At 43.1% G+C, this 15507-nt stretch overlaps 1 protein-coding gene across 2 annotated transcripts in view; it reads right to left on the bottom strand.

Moving 5' to 3' along the window:
* The window catches only part of tnrc6c2 (trinucleotide repeat containing adaptor 6C2), a 54216-nt gene extending 52433 nt beyond the window's left edge, over positions 1-1783 (bottom strand). For both annotated transcript variants that reach the window (XM_046410760.1, XM_046410768.1), the window contains exon 1: positions 949-1783. The gene's annotated coding sequence lies outside the window, so the exon portion shown is untranslated. The remainder of the gene's footprint in view (positions 1-948) is intronic.
* Positions 1784-15507: the final 13724 nt, after the last annotated feature.

The following is a 15507-nucleotide window of genomic DNA, read 5'->3' as shown; positions in this document are numbered from 1 at the left end:
AATGTGCAAGATACATGGTGCGATATACAGCTACAGAATGAACCAAAGACTAAAGAGGAGTGACGATGGAACAATTGCAATAAACTGTAAGAATATGTTTCATTGAGAAAATATTTCAGCTACAAATTACAGGCACAAAACATCTAGCAAAATAACACTGTCGCTGTCACAATACGGTCCAAATCTGTCAACAATCAAACTATAGGCAGTAGTGTGGGAGGATGTCAATACACCACTGCCTTATAATAAGTAAAAATACGGAAAAGGGTAAGGCTGCCCTCTCAGTCAGTCCAGGCAAGCACCACATCACAGCTCACATGTACAGAGTGTGTTCCAGTCCACACAGCCAATCATGAAAGAGCGTGATAGAGCGATGATATAACACAAAAGTTGCCTGCATTTTTCCATGTCAAGCCCCCTCAAATAAATACACATCAAATTTATTCAACAACCTCGTTGTGAATATTCAAAAGAAGCACATGGGAGAACACCTCTGCTCAGTCAGTCTGGGGGTTTTCTCATTTCAACATCTATTCTTAATTTTGTAGTGGACCCCCTCAGTTTGGGTGCTCTCCAAGCAGACCAATGACTTTAAAACTATTTCTGAGGACATGCGTGTATAGCATGTTGAAATCGCTGAATTATGCCACCACAAACAAGCATGTTAATGAATGTTTTAATTATGTAGCACTTGACGTCGCCTGCTGTATTATCAGTGTTGTAGATGTAACTGGTCTGATTTGAGAAAAAAAAAAAAATCACAGACAAAATCACGAGCTAATGCTATGAATAGCACAGCTGCGATATAGTCAGTCTTTTTTGTTTTAATTTAGTCTCAGTCCACTTTCATCTTCCTGCTGCGACTTTAATTTTCAAGCACTGATCAGCAATGACATTTGGCAATCTTTTACATGAGGAAAAAAAAAACGCTTCTCTTTTGAAACTTACCTTGCGTTAACCACAGCTTTGGCAGCTTCCATTGAAGAGTCGGTGCATGGCAGAAAAAACATGCAGAAAAGCATTCTCCGATGTCTTTTCTTAAGTTACCCGTAAAGAGATGTAGCAGAGATTCAGTCGCAATTTAAGTCAGACTTGGCAGATAAGCCGACTGCTGCTAAAGCAGCTTGGTGACAAGATACCGAGGTAAACAACGGCTGCTCAGTCAGATACACGCACACCAAGTACGTCAATTTATGCTTTGAGCAAAAAAAAGAAATAAAAATAAAAATGTGCCGTGAAATTACCACTCGCCGAAAGCAGTTTGTTAAAACGTCACAATATAATGGGGACTCGGGGAGGGGAACGAAGCACCACTAACAACAAAAACAAAACAAAAAAAACGAACGTGAATAAAATGACTTTTGAAAGCAGCTAAATTGTGTAAGGTAAGCTAACGTTTGCGCTGGTTGGCGTCTACCGTTGCGAGGTTTTGCAAACCAGAGAAATTAGACAGTTTTCGTTAAAAAAAAAATCGCCGATGAGTTCTTGCGTATTGGAGCAAGCCGACTGCAAGTCAGCCAGCCAACTTGTTTTAAAGTGCAAAAGAAATGTTTTCGTTTAGGTCGCCAGCTGGACGAGTAGCCACGGGCTGGCTACCGCGAATGCAAAGTGAGAAACGACTCCGGGGAAATACATTCTGTGTGGATCCAGACAACGGAGCGGACAGTCATGGTAGGCGTTCAGTGAGCTCTCGTTGACAGTGGTCTCGCAGCCATTTTGTTCAAAGTAACAACACTGCAGTCTCCCTCTCCTCCTCCCAGAGAGCAGACAGACCAGGAAGTGGCTCCAGATACGTCACTCCCGACCAACCAAACCACCAGAAACTAACTCCGCCCACCGCCCCCCGGCCCGCCCCCACCTCCCCGTGCTCCAAACCTCCAAGCTGCCTCAGAGGATGGACAGACTCGAGCTCATATTTCCGAAGTGACTGCTGAAGCATGCAGTTAATACTGCGCGCTTAAAAAACAAGAAACAAATGTCACGCTGTTATAGATTTTGGCAGGATGATATTGTAAAGGTAGCAAAATATGAACCACGTTGCTGTAGAAATATGCTTTAAGATATCATTTACTATGTCAGGTATCACTGTTAATTTCATGTAATAATATATATTATGTATTTTTGCTCCTAGAGGATACAGTGTTCAGAGACTTTACTCTGAGCTTTCTAATAAGTATACAATATCAACAGTGGCTCATATAACTGTGTAATTTTAAAAGTGTTTCTACAAATACACAGAGAATTATCAGCCAGCTGTAGCTCTACAGAGCTGTTTATCTTTTAACTCACTGTTTTGGATTTTAGGGCCTGTAACTTTACTGTATTGGTTCACTCTCACTATCATCATTCTGACACTAACACATCAGGCTGTGTTGTGTTTACAGCTTGCCCTCAATTGGTCAATAATAATTAAATAAATCACTTGCAGCACTTGCAGTAAAAGTGGCAATACCTTGACGTAAACATGCATCATTACAAGTAAAAACTCATTATTTTCCTACTTTAAGTAGGAGCCATTTACCCCTTTTCAGAGTGTTATATTACAATATTACTAATATCACCATGTGTGCTGCATTTTACTATTGTGTGTGGTTGAAATAAAGTAATCTTAAATTATTTTAAATTGGGTATTTTAATCCATAACAATATTTTCTAAGATGGTGATGTGCTTTATTTGTAAAATCATAATCTTTAATGAAACTACTAACTACAGCTATTTAACAGATGCAATGGAGTAAAGTGTACAATATTTTTCTAGTGAAATGCAAAGCAGAAGTACAAAGCAGAAGAAAATGGAAACACTCAAATTGAGAACCATTGCATCAAAATTGCACTCAGATAGCCAGTTACTGTTTAAATAAGCAGTAACTGGCCCCTAGTTATACAGTTACATAATACTCAGTGTAGAAGTAAGACACCAAAACTCATGTGACTCTTCACCAAAATAGTGAAAAAAAATTACAGACATGGATCAAATATAAAAGTCTACAAGCAATTAGGAGCTTGCATCATGAACTTTATTTAGCAGGTTCAAATGTCTCTTAAAGGGCCCCTCCACCCTCCCAACTTTCTCTACCCAAGATGACCTTTGTCAAGAATCTCTTGATCACATGATGTCCAGAAACACGGGGTGATAATTCCAAGTTATTCTCAACATGATGGATGAGGTCGCCCTTGTGCCCCCTGAACCAAGTCTGCAGTTGTCTCAGAAAAAAGAAAATGCGGCCCCTGTCCATTCTCCGCACTCCTTTCTTATGGAAATGACTGCTCTGTGCACAAACACACAGTCAGTCACACACACACACACTGAGGTGGGAATTGGTCAAGGCTGCAGTGCACACAGAGGAAGGCTGACCAGTGAGAACTCTCTCAGCAAAGCTCTGGGCTCCTATACATCACTGGAAGAGACTGCTAATGAGGAAGCCAGGGGCCCCCGGCCAAAAGTTTTTTTTTTCTCCTTTTCAAGGCAAGATGCCCAGAGCTATTAAAATAGCAAGCTCTAACTGAATGGAGAAAGCAGATGTTCCGTACCCAGGGTTAAGAGAGGTGAGAGCAGAGAGGAATGCCTTCAGAAACGCCTTGAGGGATATGTAGTTCAATGTGGATCACAGACTGTTAAACTGTATGCAGGGATTTACTGTTCATTCATGCCACATAAATAAACTGTGTTCTGTGTAAACAATTTGTCTCAGAGTTAATTGAATGTGCCTGTTTGAGGCATCAGTTCAGTGATTCAGTTCCATCGCACTAACTAAAATACCAGCTTTACTTGTAGCTTAAATAACCTTCATGTAGACTCACAAGAGTTATCAAAGATGGAGATGGAAAGCTAAGCACCACAGAGGAGATCAAAGACTTGAAATAACAATAGTGGTTTACATGATCTTAACCATCAAGGGGGAAAACTACTGAAGTGTGTGTATTAATGTTAGCGAGAATAAAAAGGCCAGGGAGAGCGTATTTGTGTTGTGTGTGGAGGCATGCACATGTATTTATGTGCATCCTTCCTTGGGCGCTTCCACTCTCCATCTCATCACAGCCATTTTTTTTAGGTGTCTCTGAAATGTTTCCTTGACTCCACCAATTTCCCCAATTGCTTTCACATTTAAGCAGACGGCTGACAGGAACGAGCCAGTGGGAAAGGTCCGTCTGACATCCTGATAAGAAGCAGCCCAGACACAGGCTGTGGGAGTGATCGCTCACTCCTTCCCCTTTCAGAAAATATACTTCTCCACTCCTCCTGCTCTTGCCATTTGCCTTTCTCTCTTCTCCTCTCTCATTTATTTCAGTGTGCTCTTCTGCCTTTTGTTTTAATTCCAATCCAGTCATGAGGCCCTTTATGCATAAGGTTTTAATTTCAAGCCTGCCGCCAGAGTCTGCCAGACACAGTAAACCACAGATCCTTACGCATCCCATACACACACTTACTTCCACTCACATTACAAATACACGCACACACACACACACATACACACACAGCGTTATGTGGCTACATGCATATTTAATGCCTGTGCTCTGTGGCTATATTTTATCATTTAAACATGTTTCCCATGAGAGAACGTATTTCCATCCAGAAACATTAATAATCACACACATTCATAAAAGAGGCAGACACATCGCCAGAAAAATTACATAAAAAGAATCCCAACAGGCTATATTTTTACTTTACAAGTCAAAATATATTCTATACTTTATGACAGACCAGCTGAATTTATAGGATCATCAAAGAATTTTTAGTACTCTGAATCTATTTTTTGCCTTACAAAGTTCCTCTCCAAATGCACCATCTTAACATTTAATCTTGTGGAATTAACCAAACAAACATGATCTGAGGGGTAGCCACACATTTCATGACAGCACAGAGTACAAAAGCGTTTTAAATCATCATTCCCTAGACGCTGCATTTTTGAAGAGGACATTTATAGTTTGCTGTGTGATGCAGAATGACTAATGTGTTTTTTTTGGGGGGGGGGGGGGTATTTTAGTATTGATTATGAATACTCAGTCCTCCTCCACAGTCTGGACTTTATGCATGTGAGTAATCAAAATGCAGACAGCAAGCTACTGCTGCTTCGCTCAAAGTGACATTTCCAAAGGCATGACTTGACATATGCAAAAGGACCGTCATGATGATAATTCTGACAGAGGAAGGAGCAAAATGAAACCATTTCCTAACTGCACATAAAAGATGAATGTTGCGTAGCAAGTGTCCCAGTCCTGCTACTTCAAGGCAAAATTTGCAAGTGGTGGCTGTGCTATCGAGCTAAAACATTCATTGTGAGTTTTTCTCACTCTGATTAGCAATGTGATTGAAGTGCCTATCCATTAAATAAAAGGAAGATTGGTAAAACCCTGCTGAGTTGCTTATTGCTCATCTCCAAGGTCTTCAGCATTGCAATGAGAGATAAGACAGACTGCAAGAAGCTGAAGGCATGGAAGTCCATAAGAAGAGGAGGGATTCTTTTCATTGACTTTAATTAAAACTAAAGAGTGAATTACCCTGAACAGAGGAGGTCCAACACAAAAAGCTGCTACATAGGGAAATATGTATACACTATGTACACACTCCCTGTACTAAAGCACACACACATACATGCACAAATACATACATGCAGTTACTGTTACATGTGCTGTTCATATAAGCACACAGATACACTTATTAGACTATTTTTTGCATACAAACACAGTGCAGACCTTGGCCTTTAATCCTCCATATACTGCTGTGCCTCTGTATAGCACATAATATATTATGGGGAAGGCCAATAACAAGAAGAAACAGTCTATACAGATGCTGGTAAAGGGGCAAAGCTAGGGGTGGGGAAGGGGATATGCAGCCTCTGTGTGTATGCGCTGGTGTTTTTTGTGTGCATGCATGCTTGTGTGTGAGCTCATGCCCACAGTCTATGTGTATCTGTGTGTGTCCATATGTGTGTGCTGTATGTATGGGTGGAGGGAAGCAGGGCAGAGTGGAGCGTTGCAGTGCAGTAGGACAGCATTTCTGAGCTGTGGTAATTTCCCCTGAGGACAGCGAGCAGGTAAAGGCCAGCGAGAGAGAGAGGGATGGAGGGAGGGAGGGAGGGACTGGAGAGGGCTGGAATAGCGGGAGGAAAGTGGAGAGGCAGCAAGCGTGCATGTCAGAGAATAATGAGGAATGATACAGCGGTGGCGGAAAAAGAGGCCGGAAGATTTGCCCAATCAAACGCACATGCATGCTGCATTAACAGCAACTCAAAGCTGAATGTAGCTCTCACTGTCAACACATTAACGTTTCAATTTTCGTTTCAAATGCCTTATCTTGTTAATGAGCGTCTCTGAACTGAGTCATTGTTTTTGTAATGAATTCATCTATTAATTACAAGTGCGCCTTTTCCTGATGACCTTGCTTTATTTTGTTACAAGCTGCAGACCTTAATATTAGCATACATTAAGCCCTGCTTATCTTTCATCCCCAATAGCTAATACGTTAAATTATCACACACACACACACCCCTCCCTCACAGAAAATATGTCAACCACAACAGTGGCTTGTATACAGAGGTTTGTGTGCATGTGTGTGTGCGTGTATGTGTGTGTGTGTTTGTGGGTGTGCACCCTCACTTATTAGCCCCTTCCCCCTCCCTACTTACAAACTCATTACCAGGGTATAAGACCTGCGTGGATTTTATGGTGTTTTGGGAACTGACTGGTTAATCAGATTTATTGCACACTTAAGCTTAATTGATTGCCTTTATGGATTCAAATGAATAATTAAGTGCTAACAAGCCTAGTTTCTGTTTCATCATTCTGAAATGATGATAATGACCCATAGAGACGGAAGGTAGTGGAAGTGTCAATCAAAAAATGCTAACATCACAGGATACACTTTCATGGCTTAGTCCTTTGTTTGCTGCAGAAACTGATGATAACAATGCCCTGTGTGAACTATTCTGCTTGCCTGTCACACAAAACACATTGTCCATCTCATCTTTATACTAATACTTGTAAAACCTAAAACCAGAGATTCATTTTTCTGTCTGCTGCTTTGACCTTTAAAGGCCCTCCGCTGTTATAGTTGGTGTTTCTATAAGAAATTAGACAGTGTCAGCTGTTAGGTACCTGCTGCGAAAAGACAGTGTATTAATATCAAGGCGATCCAAACAGAGACAACATATCCTGACCTTCAGATGATCTTCACCAAATCAATACTATCATCAGGGTAGACGAGCAGTCACAGATTAACTCAGCCTTCTATAACCATCCCCAGCCCCCAACCCAAATACTCTCTCTCTCCCTCTCTCTCTCTCTCTCTCACACACACACACACACACACACACACAGAAACAGAAACAGAAACACACACCATCCCATCCAGTAAGGGCCCTGGGTGTACTGATTGATTTGTATTGACTGACAAACATAACTACCTCATGTACACACTTGCTTGTTGACTTTTTCACTGGCTTGCTGGCATTGCCTAGTGGGCAGGGTGCAGGTTAAAGCTGTATATTTGTGTCAGGAAGTCCTCTTGTAGGTGTATGGATTCCAAACAGGAGGGATTGATACATTGGCACTGGCAGCCTTCAAAATGGCCAAACCAACAGTAAGATTTTATGGCAGTTCTTCTAAAAAAAGGCTGAAAATGACTTGTATACTTACATCTGCATGTCATTTTTCACATTCATTACATTCACACATGCATTCAAACAAACACCCGAATCTGACTCCCCACTAGCAATTTCTACAAAATGTGCACCAAGCAGTGAGTAAAACAAGCAAATCCATATCTTCATATCTGCGAGTGGCCAGAAGGCAACTAACTCAATCCCACATCCAATGTAAATGTTGGTGGCATAACCTCAGGCAAGGGCTGATATTTAGAAGTCCATTAACACGGGGTGGAGATGGGTTAATTCAGTGTTTGTAGCTTGAGATCCAGAGAGTGTTTAGGGCATACAAACAGGAGGAAATAAAGAGATAGATGAAAGGAAAAAAAGCAGGAGAGAGATGGGAAGAAAGTGAAAAAATGAGAAGAAGATGATATGTGGAAAGCAGAACAGCAGAAAGACAGCAAGTATAAGAATGCAGAGGAAGAATGCTAATAAATGTGAAGGGAGGTAGAGGTGTATGTGAGCAGGGTTGGGGCGGGGGGGGGTTGCCGGCGTTGATGGCTGGGTGAGGGGGTTGTTTTGAGCATTGCTGCCTGCTATCATCCGCCTCAGCCTGGGCGTCAGTTTGATTAATGCTGCTTTCCTCCAACTGACCTCCAAGGTCACTGGAATAGTGGGTACTCAGCCTCTCCCATTCGCTGCCGCACCAGAGGGGGGTAACGGCCATATAATATGTGCCCCCAGAGGATCTTTCTCTCTGTCTTTTTTCTGTTTCCCCTTTTCTCTCCATCTGTCTTGCGTTCCAAGTCTCTCTCTCTCTCTCATTGTCCCTGTCTGTCTGTCTATCTGTGTCTCCGTCTCTCCCCTTGATCTGTCCTTCCTGTCTTCCTATCTTCTCTGTCTCTCATTCTCATCCATCTCTTCCTCTCCGTCACCGTTTCTCTTTCTCTTTTCCCCTGTCTACCTAACTCTTTTGCTCGTGTTCTGCCAGCACTCTCTAATCTGAAATGCAATCAAAAACGTGAATAATGGAATGTGTTTGAAGACGCTGCATAGAGAAAGGGGAATCAAGCCTGTGAGGGGGCTATTAGAGCACCCACTAAGGTTTAGATAAACACATACACATTACACACATGCCTCAAACTACAGCCACAACCACTTTTCCTTCCCCCCCTCTGTTCACAGACTGCCAAGGTAAAGGCACATGAATAGAGTTGTCCTACACCAATAGACACTGACAGTGACACACTTCCTGTGGCTGAGAGGCAAATTATTGTGCCAACCGGTCTGCCCTGGCATGGTAGAGAGTGAGAGATAGGGGGAGGGGGAGAGAGAGAGAGACAGAGAGAGAGAGACAGAGAGGACATAAGGATAGGAGAGTGTGACACTCTCCTTAAATATCAGTTTCAAACCAGATTTTTAAAGTCATACTGACAGTTCCTTTGCATTAATTCGTGTTAAAACTGAACTTGGCCATCTCTAGCATATTGCCAACCATTAAATTCTTGTGTTTGTTCCTTTACTGCAGTGCAGGCAGTGTAGGAACAAGTTTGTAAATAACAGGATAAAAAGCTAGACATCAGGCATTTGTATTTTGTGTATGTATCTCTTAAGCGGTGTCCAGACCAACATTAAAACCACAACCTCCTTATTTATGATTTGTCAGGCTCTGGCAGGGTTTTTTTGGTAGATACTTCTTGTTTACTGGTATTATAAACCACTGTGTAGTGTTCTGATAACTCACTTCTGGATTTGGTTTCAGTATCTGTAGCAATGTGCCAACACAGGTGCTTGTGAATTTTATCACAGTGCAATTGGTCTGAACTCACACTTAGTTGAAAGAAAAGGGGCTCAGGTTTGTACAGGTGAGTTAATTTGTATATTTTCACTGAAAAGCAGCTGCATTGCTGGTAGCTTGGAATGAAAAAAGAATTGAAAAGAATTAGAGGTGTTTACGAGTGCTCTCTATAAAAATGAGAGCCAACCAGAGATCTGAAGTGGGCCAAAATATGCTCAGTTTAATTGGGTCTTGGTAATCTTTTTTCACTGTCAAGCATCTCAGGCTGTGTTTATACCACTTCTGCTAAACCTGTACCTAAAAGTACCTAAACCCTGGATCTGTTTTGTGTTTCCATTGGCTGGTCTTAAGAAGCTGCAGCATTTCACAGCAAACAACTGTACTTTACTACCAGACATAATGCTTACTGCTAGTTCCTCTCCTGCACTTGCATTCATACCATCACTTTTCTGCTGCTCTCTTTCTATCTCGCTCAATCTCACACTCGCTACTCACATGCATAGGTGGACACCAAAGGTTTTCTTTCTTCTCTGTAAGTGGTTGTTTACTACAACAAGGACTCAAGCTTTATTAGAATAAAGGCTGTAAAAAGACCGCTGAAAAAAGCGTGGGAAATCCTTCTTCAGAAAGCAGGTGACGAGATACAGTAACTCTGGTTGTTCCAATTTTCAATGGAATCATAAGAATTACTTTTCTATGTTGTAACAAACAGAGCTGGACTGGACTTCTTTGTGGAAATGTGGCTCATAGGTCTGAATGGATGTGGAGCGTATCAGCTCTGATCACAATGCTATAATTGGGAAAAAATATTTTAGGAAATCATGAGGCTATGTGAAAGATTTATGGTACTAAATGACATGAGTTTTCTGATTCACGGATATTAACTTAGTTAGGAAATGATTATATTCTATCTATAGGGTGGCAGGGCAGTGCAGTGGTTGGCACAGTCACCTCACAGCAAGAAGGTTCTGAAAGCCTTTCTGTTTGGAGTTTGCATGTTCTCCCCAGCCTTCAGCCCCTCCTGTGGCCCTGCAAAGGATAAACTGAAATAGACCATGGATGGATGTATATCTATAGCCTAGCTGGCTACAAAATATTTTGCTCTTGGTACAGGAAGTGAAAATAGGAACCAGACTAAAAATCAACTGCAAGTTGTACTTGCCAGGTTCGGGTGTATCCATTGTATGGTTCTAGATTGGATTCAAAAAATCTCTCCTATTTATTTCCAAGTGCCAATGTCAAGTGGAGCTTCGGTTTAGCTGAAAAAATTTAAAAATTCCCAAATTTGGAGATACATGGCTCTCAGTGGACACAGACAATTTCTGTTGCAAACTTTTATCAGTGGTCATTTCTGTAAGGCAGTCCTTAACAAGATGGCATCTGAAAATGCAAAAAAAAAAAAAAAAAAGCCACTAGTATAATCGCAGCATGGAGAGTCAGCCCTGCCGTCCTCTGTCGATTTGTCTCACACTCTGTACCCTCCATCCCCCCACCCTCTTCCTTTTTTCTCCATCTCTCCTTGTTCCCTTTTTCCAGTCAGTGCCTGAGAGTGAGGGACACACATACACACACACACCCTTCCGAGTATCATGAATCTTTCATGTGAGCGGGCTGTATAATCCCTGAGGCGTGCTCTTCGAGACCCACACACACCCGCCTCCATCACCTTGCACCAGGAGACAGAGAGAGAGAGAGAGAGAGAGGCGAGTGACAGAGAGAGAGAGACAGAAAGATAGATGGAGAGAGAAAGACATGATAAAGGAGGGTTGGAGCAAAAGACAAATTGAAGGTGTGAAGTAGGACCTGGCTGGAATTACCTTCCTTCTTTTGACCATTGAGGGAGGGATGAAAGCAAAGGAAGGCTTAACAATGGAGAGGTTTGCTCTCTTTCTTCTTGGCCACTGAAGGCTGCAGTTGAAAGTCAATTGGCTTCACATTACTAGTTCATGTCTTAAAGAGGTTCTTATAGAGGCTTGCTTAACACTTTGTCCAACACCCCACCATACCCCACAATTACTGATGGAGAAAACTGGAAAATCAAGTTTGTCAAATAAACTCCCTTCATTACATAAAACCGCATCTGTGGATTCAAGGTTAGACTCTTACATGCGTATACAATTAGAACAATGCACACACACACACATTCAGGGTTCCGAATTTTGAGATCCAGTTTGGAGATGTGCATATTCAGTTCAGCTCAAATATTGTGTCCTTTGCATTTTCTCTTGCAATGTACGCTTATTGAGATAATTCAGGAAGAGATTTCTTGTGGTGCACAATCCCTTTTCATTCTCATCCCTTCGATGTGTTCAGATAAATACCACATAATAGCATCTGCAATAGACTACCAACACAGTTGATTAGCATCATACTGGCTTTCTTTGGTGTGTGTTAATCCAAATGCAGGTTGTGCAGGTTAGTTGCTAATGGAGTGACAATGGAAGACTCACGGGGGACTGGACGGCACAGTTGTGGCTGCTGCTTTAATTACCTGTGACCAGTCAACACAGCAGCAGAGAAAACCTTCTCACTGGCCAGATGAGCCTCTGATTTATTATGACACTGATTAACAAGGATGTCCAGGAAGAAAAGGGGCGTGCGCATGTACAGACGCATGTTTAAAAGTATGACTGGAATCATATTAGCTATAAAGATGCAAACATTTAGCATTTTCATTGTGCATTATGTAAGGTTCCCAGCATACATAAACAGCCCATGAAAAGGTTGAATAAAGGAGAAGGGGTACAATAACTCCTTCATGCACTGCCTTCATGTGCATTCATGAACAACTATTAATTTGTGCACATGTATGTGAAATGGGCAGAGGCTCTAAGTACGTGGGTTTGAGAGGATGTTTCCAGTTTTTGTGCCCTAACACTCATATACTTGCATTAGTGGATTAACATGAGTGTGTTTTCATGCTTTCTATAGGTTAGGCTGTTTGTGTGAGCGTGTGTCCACCCTAAATGCATAATGTGTTTTCAGGGGCCAATAGGTCCATCGTTTCCCTCCTTCCCGTACCTTGCCCTCACTCCCATTACTGCTCTTTCACAGTCTCAGCTACATTTCACTATGCACTCTACGTCTGAGTGCCACCTACGAAATACAATTAAGTTGAGTTATGACCACTCCATAGAAGGGGCAGGGAGGACGGGGTGAAGTGTACTGTGTGTGTGTGTGTGTGTATATATATGTGTTTGATATATACATAAAGAATGGGAAAGAGAGAGAATGCATTACTTGGGCATGGGAAACAGGACCATATGTATTTTCCTGTAGTACAGACACACACCACACTCTCAGTGCTGACATGGTCCCTACCAATGGAATGGAGTGGAGGGGGCAAGTGGGCGGTAGGTTGAGATTGAGGGGGGTGGGCTGGTGGTGGACGGTGTAGTGCCAATTTCACGCCTCCGCTCATCTCTGCCTCTTCCAGCTGCACGCTGCATGCTCTCCTCTCTGGCTCTCCTCCCCCAACTAAGCTTTACCCCCTATACACACACACACACACACACTCTACCCTTTCTCCAGTGACTGTACCCTACAAACCCCCACCCTGTCCATCCCTGCTTGCCCCTCCCCATCTCCCTCCATACGTTAGTGTGACAGCACAGTGGCATGGTGGATCCATCTCCAAATAACAACCCAGAACACATAAGAAACAACATTGGAGCTGCCTTGGAAAGAAAAAAGAGACACAAAGAGACAAAATAGCAACTCAGCAGCAGCACGAAACAGCGTGAGAGAAACTTTGTCCCTGTTCAATCCTTCAGCACTCGCATCCAGCTCAAGATGGATGCCTCGGTGTGCTCACGCCTCGTGCTTGGCAGAACAAGGACAAAAAGAGGGCACAGGAAAAAAAAAAAAAATAACAGCTCGATTTGCATTCGAAAAGGTAACATTTGTTTATGGCGCGTGCGACTCCTCTCTTAACGACCCCATCGCTGATTGAAGCAAGCTTCCTAATTAAGCATTAATTACTCAACAATAGAAGTGGCAATTTGGTGGTGGAGGCGCAGCGCAGACATATTCCCACCTGGGCTAATGTCAACACAGCATTATTACCATCACCACCTGCTGTGGTTATAGCTATCTAAACAGTCATAAACGTCAGCTCCAGCATATTGTACCAAAGTAGCTATACAGCTAAGCAATATGTTTTTCCCTCTCTCTCCTGCTCTGTGTCTGCCTCTCTCTCTCTCTTGCTCTCTCTCTCTCACATTCCCTTTCTACTGGTAAACACCAGCCAACGGCACACCAGCACTTCTTTCCTGGTGTTAATTGGTAAAAGCAGTGGGATTTACACAGACAGACAGGCAGCTAGGGTTTCCCCTTTGTAGTGGCACAGTGTTTACAGTCCTGCTGCAGCGCACGCAGGGGCCGCATGGACGCTGCCTTTTGTTTGCACCACATCACACAGAGACAGAAGAACCCTGCTGCTTTTCACATCACACATAAATACACGTGTATACACAAAATCACCCAGACAGACACACAGAGACAAACAAACACACCTGACAGAGAGGGAGAGAGAGAGAGAGAAGGGGGATTAGAGAGCTACTGCAGAAAGGGAAAGCAAATATGAGCTTGTGGGGGGCACTTGGGAGTTCTGCAGACACGAGGTGGACTCGGTCTCATTTTGAGATATAGTGTTTATGGGTTTATGACCACAGCAAATTGTAGAGAAGAACAAAAAATTAACAAAAGTGGAGAAGAAGTTGGTCAACCGGAGTGCTTCACTGGAGTGTGTCTGACATCTGCGGGCACATCACCTTGGAGATATGATGTATGTGGTTGGGCTGAGGGTGGACATAGTAAAGTTGGTTGCTGAGAGGGTGAGAAAGAATCTGGCAGTGGAAAAACTGTCAGGTACTTACTAGTGCGATACCTTTTCAGAATTAGGAGACATCCATTAGACAAAATCATGAATACATTCACTACTCATCAGCTTGCATGATTAGTGTGCAAGATACTAAAAGGCAAATGGTTTATTAAGTTAAATGTTACTTTAATCAAGAATTTTCCATTTTCCAACTGAGCCTGAGCATGATGGTCGTTCCTGTTCTGTGGAAAACAACATGCCTGGTCCTGGTGCTGAAGAACAACCACCTAAACTCATATGAAGTCACTGGAGAGGCTGGTCCTAAAGCACATCGGATCAGTGGTGGAACCATACCTGGACCCCCTACAGTTCACATACCAGCCACCTGCTGCACAGAGCCTACACACACCTGGACAGGGCAGGCAGCACTGTAAGAGTCATGTTCTTCGACTTTTCCAGTGCTTTTAACACCATAAGACCTGCTCTACTCTGCAGTAAGCTCCTGCACATGCAGGTGAATGACTCACTGGTCACCTGGATTGGGGACTACCTCACTGGCCGGCCACAGTATGTGAGGCTGCAGAACATCACCTTGGACACCATATTGAGCAGCACAGGGGCTCCTCAGGGGACGGTCCTCTCGCCCTATCTGTTCACACTGTACATCTCGGATTTCAGGTACAGCTCACAATCCTGCCATCTGCAGAAGTTTTCGGATGACTCTGCCATTGTTGGCTGCATCACTGATGACCAGGAAGCTGAATACCGAGGTGTGGTGGAAAGCTTCATGGAGTGGTGTGGACAGAACCACCTGCAGCTAAACATAGGGAAAACTAAAGTGCTGGGGGTGGACTTCAGGAAGATGAGTACCCCCCACAACCCTATCAACCCTATCAGGGGTACTGAGGTGGACATTGTGGACTGCTACAAGTATCTAGGGGTCCACACAGACAATAAACTGGACTGGACAGTCAACACCAATGCCCTCTACAAGAAAGGGTAGAGTCGCATTTTCCTCCTGAGGAGACTCAAGTCTTTTAATGTATGCAGGACAATGCTGCAGATGTTTTACCACTCAGTGGTCTCCAGTGTCTGGCGCTGTGGTGTGCTGGGGCAGCAGGGTGAAGACAACTGATGCCAACAGGCTCGATAAGCTCATCAGGAGAGCTGGCTCTGTCCTGGGAGTGGAAGTGCAGTCTCTGCAGTGTCTGAGCAAAGGATGCTGAGGAAACTGCTCAACATCCTCAACAACAAGTCACACCCCCTGCATGCCACACTGGAATCCTACCACAGCACCTTCA

This window comes from Scatophagus argus, chromosome 2 (genome assembly GCF_020382885.2).
Source record: "Scatophagus argus isolate fScaArg1 chromosome 2, fScaArg1.pri, whole genome shotgun sequence".
Lineage (NCBI taxonomy): Eukaryota > Metazoa > Chordata > Actinopteri > Scatophagidae > Scatophagus > Scatophagus argus.
This window is presented reverse-complemented; position numbering and strand designations above follow the sequence as displayed.